We start from the raw sequence: 7,390 nt of genomic DNA, 5'->3' as shown, positions 1-7,390 counted from the left end.
TGTGTGTGTGTGTGTGTGTGTGTGTGTGTGTGTGTGTGTGTGTGTAAAAATGAGGAGATTCTGAGGAAGTCCAGTATCTCAGCCTTCTCCAAGGGAACTCTGTCATTGTCCCATTTTGTTTGAGGTATAAGGAAGAGGGAGACTAGAACGGGTTAAACATAAGAACAACATATACACCTTTATTTTCCTGTTTGCCTCAGCTAGCACCCTCTTCCTTTCATTTTAAGAAGACAGACACTGGGGCTCAGGAGATGGGTCAGTGTTCTTCCAGTAGATCCGACTTTGGTTCCCTGCACCGACATCAGGTGGCTCCAGCTCTAGGGGATCCAATGCTCTGTCCTCTCCTGGCACCTGCGCACACACGCACATACCCCTACGCAGACACACGCGTGTAAGATTAAAAACGGAAATCCCGCCGGGCGGTGGTGGCGCACGCCTTTAATCCCAGCACTCTGGAGGCAGAGAAAGGCGGATCTCTGTGAGTTCGAGGCCAGCTTGCTCTACAAGAGCTAGTTCCGGGACAGGCACCAAAGCTACAGAAAAACCCTGTCTTGAAAAACAAAAACAAAAACAAACAAACAAACAAACAAAAAACCAATAAAAATGGAAATCCCGACACTTGTCAGAAAGTCACTCTCTCGGCTTCAGTCTCACATCTGTCCAACCTGCTTGCTGCAGGGGCTGGAGAGATGATGGCTCAGCGGTTAAGAGTACTTGTTGCTGCCCAGCCTTTAATCCCAGCACTCAGGAGGCAGAGGCAGGTGGATCTCTGTGAGTTCGAGGCCAGCTTGGTCTATGAGAGCTAGTTCCAGGACAGCTAGGACCTACACAGGGAAACCCTGTCTCAAACATAAATAAATAAATAAATAAATAAAATGCTTGAAATAAAATACTTGTCTAAAATTAGGACAACTAACTCCACCAGTGACAGAAGGACCGGACTTCCACCTACAACCACTGTAAAAAACTGTGGCTTAGGCTGTCTCTCTGAAGTGCTTACTCAGTCTGGGTCTACCGTCATTTTAAACCTGAGTTTTCCAACTCTCTGAGTGGCCCTTGCTTTCTCACTGATTTCTATAACAGTGTGCGAGATTTCCCTGAGGTTGGAGTCACAGATGGCTGTGAGCTGTCACATGGGTGCTCGGAACCTGGGTCCTCTGAAAGAGCAGAAGATGCTTCTAACCACTGAGCCATCATCAAAGGGAGGCAGTTTTGGAAAGCACTGCTCCCGCTGTGTGGCTTGCAGGGTAGAGGGCTTGCGTTGGTGCATGCTTCCAGTGTCTGTTAAGAGAACTAAAGAGGAAACGGTAAAGATGCCCTGCTTCTTGTCCGCTCTTTTAGCGCCAAGGAGAGGAAGTAGCCAACAGCCACTTAGCTCTCCAGAGCTTCCCACGAGCATAGAAGGAATTCCAGTCCAAACCTCACTCCATTCCAGCATCCTTCCAGGGTATCTATTATCCTGTGTGCTCTACAACATCTGGGTGGAGCCCCAGAAGGGAAAACAAGAGAACTTGGCCATTGACAATAAGTTCCGGTGAGCACACCGTGTACTGCCCAGAGGATGTCACCGTCATGTTTTCGTCCTCACGGGAGGAGGGAGCCTTCTCAGGAATGTCCATTCCAGGACTCCAGCCTCCATCTGACACAGAATCTAGAGTGAAAGACATAAAACTGGGAGCCCACTACTGCAGCTGCTTCGGGAAGAGTAGGGGCTTTCGGGAAAACAGGCGTTGGAGTGAGTGTGGGAACTGGTGTGGGGTAGATAAATTTGCTGCCTGGCTGCCAGATCCCAGCTTTCTGGCCCCATTCTGAGCCCACAATTCAGAGATGATACTCCGCATGGATAGCCGGGCTTGCTCCGAATCTGTCTAGCTTGTAATAGGCTATGCAGATCCTAAGACAGGGGAGAAAGAAGATCAAAGAAAAATATGCTTATCATAGACCCTAGCTACACTCTAAATCACTGTGCTATTTCAGTCAAATTAGAAAATGGATCCCTGGGACAGCGTTAGAACTGACAGCCAAGACTGGAGTAAGTAGGCTAAGCCAGCAAGATACTTTTTATATTAGTGTCATCCTGATCATCAAAGCAAATAGTATTGATTGCCCAGCTTACTCGAGAGCCTCTACAGAGTTTCTGGTCTAGTTCGGTTGACAGGAGTGGTGGATGCATAAAGAAATACGAGGGCTGGATGTAGCTCAGTTAGTTGGTACAGTGCTTGCCTAACATACATGAAGCCCTGGGGTCCATTCTCAGTACCGCATAAGCCAGACGTGGTGGCGCATACCTATAATTCCAGCACTGGATAAGCAGAGGCAGGAGGATTAAAAGTTTGAGGTCATCCTCTCGAACAAGCAAGTTCAAGGCCAGTCTGGGGTGAGGGAGGTGAGATCGCGAGCCTAGGCATGGAGTATGGCAGAGGGAAAGACACAGAAACAGAATGCTATGTTATGGGCTGGGGAAGAGTGAGCGGAGCAGTTCAGCTAGAAGAGGTTAGGTGAAGGAATGGTCAATGGCAGGTTAGAGACACAGCAACATAAGTGGTTTACAGTCTTACTAACACTCGAGTTTTGTCTTATGGATTGCAGTGGACTGACCAAAATGTCAGGCTAGAGGAAGGGTGGGGTGGAGAGGCGGGTGTGGCGGGGAGCTCGGTAAGGAGGGGTTGTGCTTGGAGACGATTTGGGGCAGCAGCAGACTATGGGGAAAGTGAAGAAGCCACTGAACCAAGAGATTCTGGCAGACAGACAGCCCTTGATAACCACTGAGACGTGAGGAAGGTCGGCAAAGCAAAGAAGCTGATGGCTCTCCGGCTTCCAACTTGAGTATCTGCAAAATGGCCACGTTCCTTATAAAATTGTACTGTTGACTTCTCCCATTCTCCTGTTTCCGGCTGTCCCCGAGACAAAGGAAAATGGCTTTGAGGAAAACTGGCTCCTGCCATATGGCCCAGCTAGTCCAACAATGGTAACGAGAACCAGATGGCGTGTGACTGGGACAGGCTTGCACAGTGGAGCAGAGGCAAGCTGGAACGGGACCTTCCTACAGTGGGTGGCTCATGACAGAGTTCTAGCCTTGGGTACCCAAGAAAAACAGTCATTTAGTGTGTCCACTCCCCTCTACAGATAAGGGAGCCCAGGTGATTTCTCCAAGGTCACATGGTTAGAATAGCAAGCAAGGACTAGAAGTTGACTTGTTTCTGAATATGCCAGGACTCCTTATTTCCCTACTGGCACTAAGTGGTGGATGGGCTATGCATACACATGTCTGCTTGAGAGATGAGCCCCGTCTACCCCACCCCCGGCCCTCTTTAGATAAGATCTCATTTAACCAGGCTGACCTTATTTATCCTAGGCTGACCTCAAACTCCCCAGCTGAGGGTGAACTTGAACTTCTGATCTTGTTGTCTCCATCTCCCAAGTGCTAGAATCACAGGTAGGTACCACCATGCCCCATGTGTGTGGCGCTGAGGAGCAATCCCAGGGCTCTGTGCATTCCAGGCAAGCATTCTTCCAACTGAGCTACATCCTCAGCCCAGAAATAAGACCTCTCTTGAAATATCTTCTCTACCATAAGATGTATTTTATCTATTTCCCAGATAATAAAATTGGGGGGAGGTAGGTTTTTTTGCTTAAAATCCCATATTTATATATGACTTATGATAACTGGCTCATGGCTTCATTTCTTCCCGGACCATCTTGAAGTTTATTTGGGGTGAACTGTCTTTGTTGCAGACCGAGGTTTGTTATCCTCCCCAGCCACTTGCCTTCATCGCCCTGGGAAGACATGGAACAGATCTGACACCTTTCTCGTTTGAAGCAAACTTATTAAAATTTATAATTTGTAAGCTAGCTGCGCTGAGAGAGGAACAGAAGAAAGAGAAAACAGGAAATATATAATATTTAGAACTCAATAAATATTTAAGCGGAAGCAAAAGGCAAGCCATAGATAAGAAGAGAAGAATGGCCTTGACTGCAAGGGGCCTGTGTTCCATGAATAAAGAATAGGAAGAAATCATATTCTGTTCACCTACCAGGGTAATTCTTAGGAATTCCCCCTTGCCCTTCTCAATGGGCTGGTCCCAGGAAGGCCTTGAACGACACTGACTCTTCAGTTTCAACAGGCTGTGACTAACTGGAAAAACTCACCGGTACTGGGTTTTCTGGTCAAAACCCTTATGCCAGTCTCAGAGGTCATTACGGAGCTTATCAACATCCATTGCACAACTTTAAACAGCTACACGTTAGAAGCCACAGAGAAGACGAGAGAGACTCCTTTTGCCTCCAGGGAAACCCACAATCCACTTCGGACATTCTCCTTGTTCGCTAATTCCTCCTCTGAAGGGAGCCATCTGGCAATGTTTCTGTCTGTCCCCAGTGTCTATCCGGCTCAGGGACACCATTCAGAGTTTTGTTATACTCACAGTGCTCCAGAGGCCTAGGGATGGCATAAGCCAGAGGACCTAAAGTCCTTCATTCTCTGAGCCAGGACAAGTGAATGAACCCCAAAGAGGAGACATTGGCATATGGGGCCCTTTGCAGGACAAGAGGTCTATTTGTTTGTTGTTCTAGGAAACCAACAAGAGGAAATGTATTCGAACATGAACAGAAAAACTAGCCTGCCTCAGAAGCGAATGACTGCCAAGCCAGTAAGACAAGGCTGAACAGACTGTGAGGGAAGAGAGGAGCTGGGATCCCCAAAGATAGCAGGCAGGGCTAGAAGGCGATGGACCAACACAAGAGCTATGACCACCCCTAGAAAATTAGTCAATCATTGAGCATAGGTGTCCACCCCACCTGCCGAAGGTTGTGCATGCAACGAGCAGGGTTCTCATTTTAGAAGGAAATGGAGGTAAGCAAAGAATGTCTGAGGCCACTGAATTCCTACAGTGTCTGTGTCTGTGTGTGTCTGTGTGTCTTTATGTATATGTGTGTCCATCTGTGTCTGTGTGTGTCTCTGTATGTATGTGTGCCTCTGTGTGTGTGTGTCTGTGTGTGTCTCTTTGTGTATATGTATTGTGTGTCTGTGTCTCTATGTATGCGTGTCTCTATGGTATGTGTGTGTCTGTGTGTGTCCGTGTGTCTGTATATATCTCTGTATTCCTGTCTGCAATGTGTGTGGTCGTGTGTGGTTGATGCAGGAGTCTGTTGTCTGCATCTTGACTTCACAGGGCATGCTCTGTTTCTGCTGTTGTGGTTGCAATTGCTAAAATATCCTGAAATCTCTGTGCTGACTCATGAGAAATTCTGGCAGTTTTCAGCTTCTGAACTTTCGGTCTTCTGACCTCCATTTCTCAGACCGTTTGCCCGTTCTCTACCTGGGAGACAGCAGCTCATGCTAAAAACAGTTTAGGCAAAATGAGATATCATGTAAGTAAGCTATCAGTATAACATCTGCAAAGCTATAAAAATACAGTCAGCTGCAGGGCAATGGCTTGTCCACAGGTAGGCTTCATGCCGAGTGATACTTCAACCCAATGTCGAGGGATGGGCCACACTGGTTTGGTGCTGATGCAGCTCCATCCCTGAGCAAACCCGGGACATAGTGCATCAGATGCGGAGACATCAGACTCGCACTTTACCAGTACTGTGGTGGCAGTAGTTCACCATTCATTATTCAGAGGACACCAAGTTATCCCGTGGAGCGTTCTAGAAGGAAGCTCCAAATTGACCTGGCTTGGTGGTAGAGCACTTGCCTAACACTGCCCTGGCCTGAGAGTGATTCCAAGCACTACCACCCTCAAATAAAATCCATCTACAGACAGAGTGTCCTGAACTCCTAAGTGCAAAGTCAGAAGCAGGCTCCAACATTCAGGGAAGAAGAGAGGCAAAGAACCCTGGCTTGGCTGAGGATTGGAATGTCTCTGAAAGGAAACAAGCAGAGCCCGAGTCTGTGCCCTTCTCTGGGCAGCAGCCTTCTTCCAAGGTGGCTAGCTCGTTTGCCTGCATTCTTCAGCAGAGGAATGGCCTTTAAGCCGGTGTTTATACCTGTGATCCCAGCACTGTGGAAGCTGGTGTAGAAAGATTTGTGATGCGGAGGCCAACCTGGGCTACTTAGTGAGGCCTGAGACAACCTGGACTACAGTCCAGCAAAAGATAAATAGAAATAGTCTTTAGATCTACTTCAGTGACTGGAGACAGGCTAGAATAACTAGTGGTCTGGGTTATGGTAGATGAATGTCCTCTTGGAGTGTTTCCGATTCAAAGTTTGATTTTATAGAGCCCTTCCTTAAAGTTTCCCACCTGTAAGACACACTAACAAAGTCCTGTTTTCTCTGATCTATTTCCTTCTTTTTCAGTTCTAATGCACTTGACTCTTTCCAAGTCCCTAAGATAAGAGTTATATATTAATCTCTGGGATTTCCACCAACAATTTCTGGGGCCATGGTGTTTTTTAAGGAGACACTCTATAAAAGGCGTGAAATCAAAGAAGCATGATAGCCACCGAAACTAACCTTTGATTTTGCCGCTGGGTGATATAAGCCACTGGACAAGAAGTGGCTCGGGGAGACAGCAAACCACCATCCTGATGATAGGTGAGAACTCCTCTTACCTCCAGTGACGCCTTTCAAAAGGTCAGTCTTTTGCGATTTTGATTCCCCCAAAATTAATGTTGCCTAATCACCCTAAATACCAAAGGTGAGTCCAGTGATCCTACAATGGATTGGGTAGAAGGTAAGGGAGGAATCAAAACATGCTAAGTAAATTACTAAGGGAGAGACTCTTTTAATTAGACCTCCTTAGAAGAGCAATTCAGACCCACTGGGGGTCAAGCATGCGCAAGGCTTGGTGGTGCACCTTCCAGGGCTAGCCCAGGCAGGCAGACTGAAGCTGGGAAGTGGGGAGGGGGTAGCTCTGCCTAGTCAGTTGATATTGCCTCAACTGTTCCCTGTCATCCTATAGTTTCCTTGTTGCATTTGGCTGGAGTCACAGGGTGTTCCCTGCTGAGCCTGAGTGTCTCCTCTAAGTCACTCCAGCTGCTCAAAAGCCTTCCCTCTGGGCCTTCCTTTCCCATGAGCAAATCCTGACAGGAGGCTATAAAAGAGCAACTGGGCTAAGCAGAGCAGTTCTCTGGCTGCCACGGGAGGCCAAGACACATGGCAGGTAAGACGCGCTAACCTTTCCTGGTTCCTACAAAGATGATGAAATTGCTTCAGGACTGGAGAACATTTAGTCCTCGAGTTAGACCTGTCTTCTTGGGCATTTTCTGGTGCCAGATTTAGCGACCTATTGGCAGCATCTCCTTGTGGGTTGTAGGGGTGACTAAATCCACTGCGGGCTAGAAGCCTTTTCTGCACCAAAAACCAGGCAGAGACATAAACTGGCAGATCTGGAAGGTTCCATGAACCTTTCTCATCTGTGCTGTTTAGCAACAGAGGCCCAAGACAGG

The sequence above is a fragment of the Microtus ochrogaster genome, chromosome 7, assembly GCF_000317375.1.
Source record: "Microtus ochrogaster isolate Prairie Vole_2 chromosome 7, MicOch1.0, whole genome shotgun sequence".
Classification (NCBI taxonomy): Eukaryota; Metazoa; Chordata; class Mammalia; order Rodentia; family Cricetidae; genus Microtus; species Microtus ochrogaster.
This window is presented reverse-complemented; position numbering follows the sequence as displayed.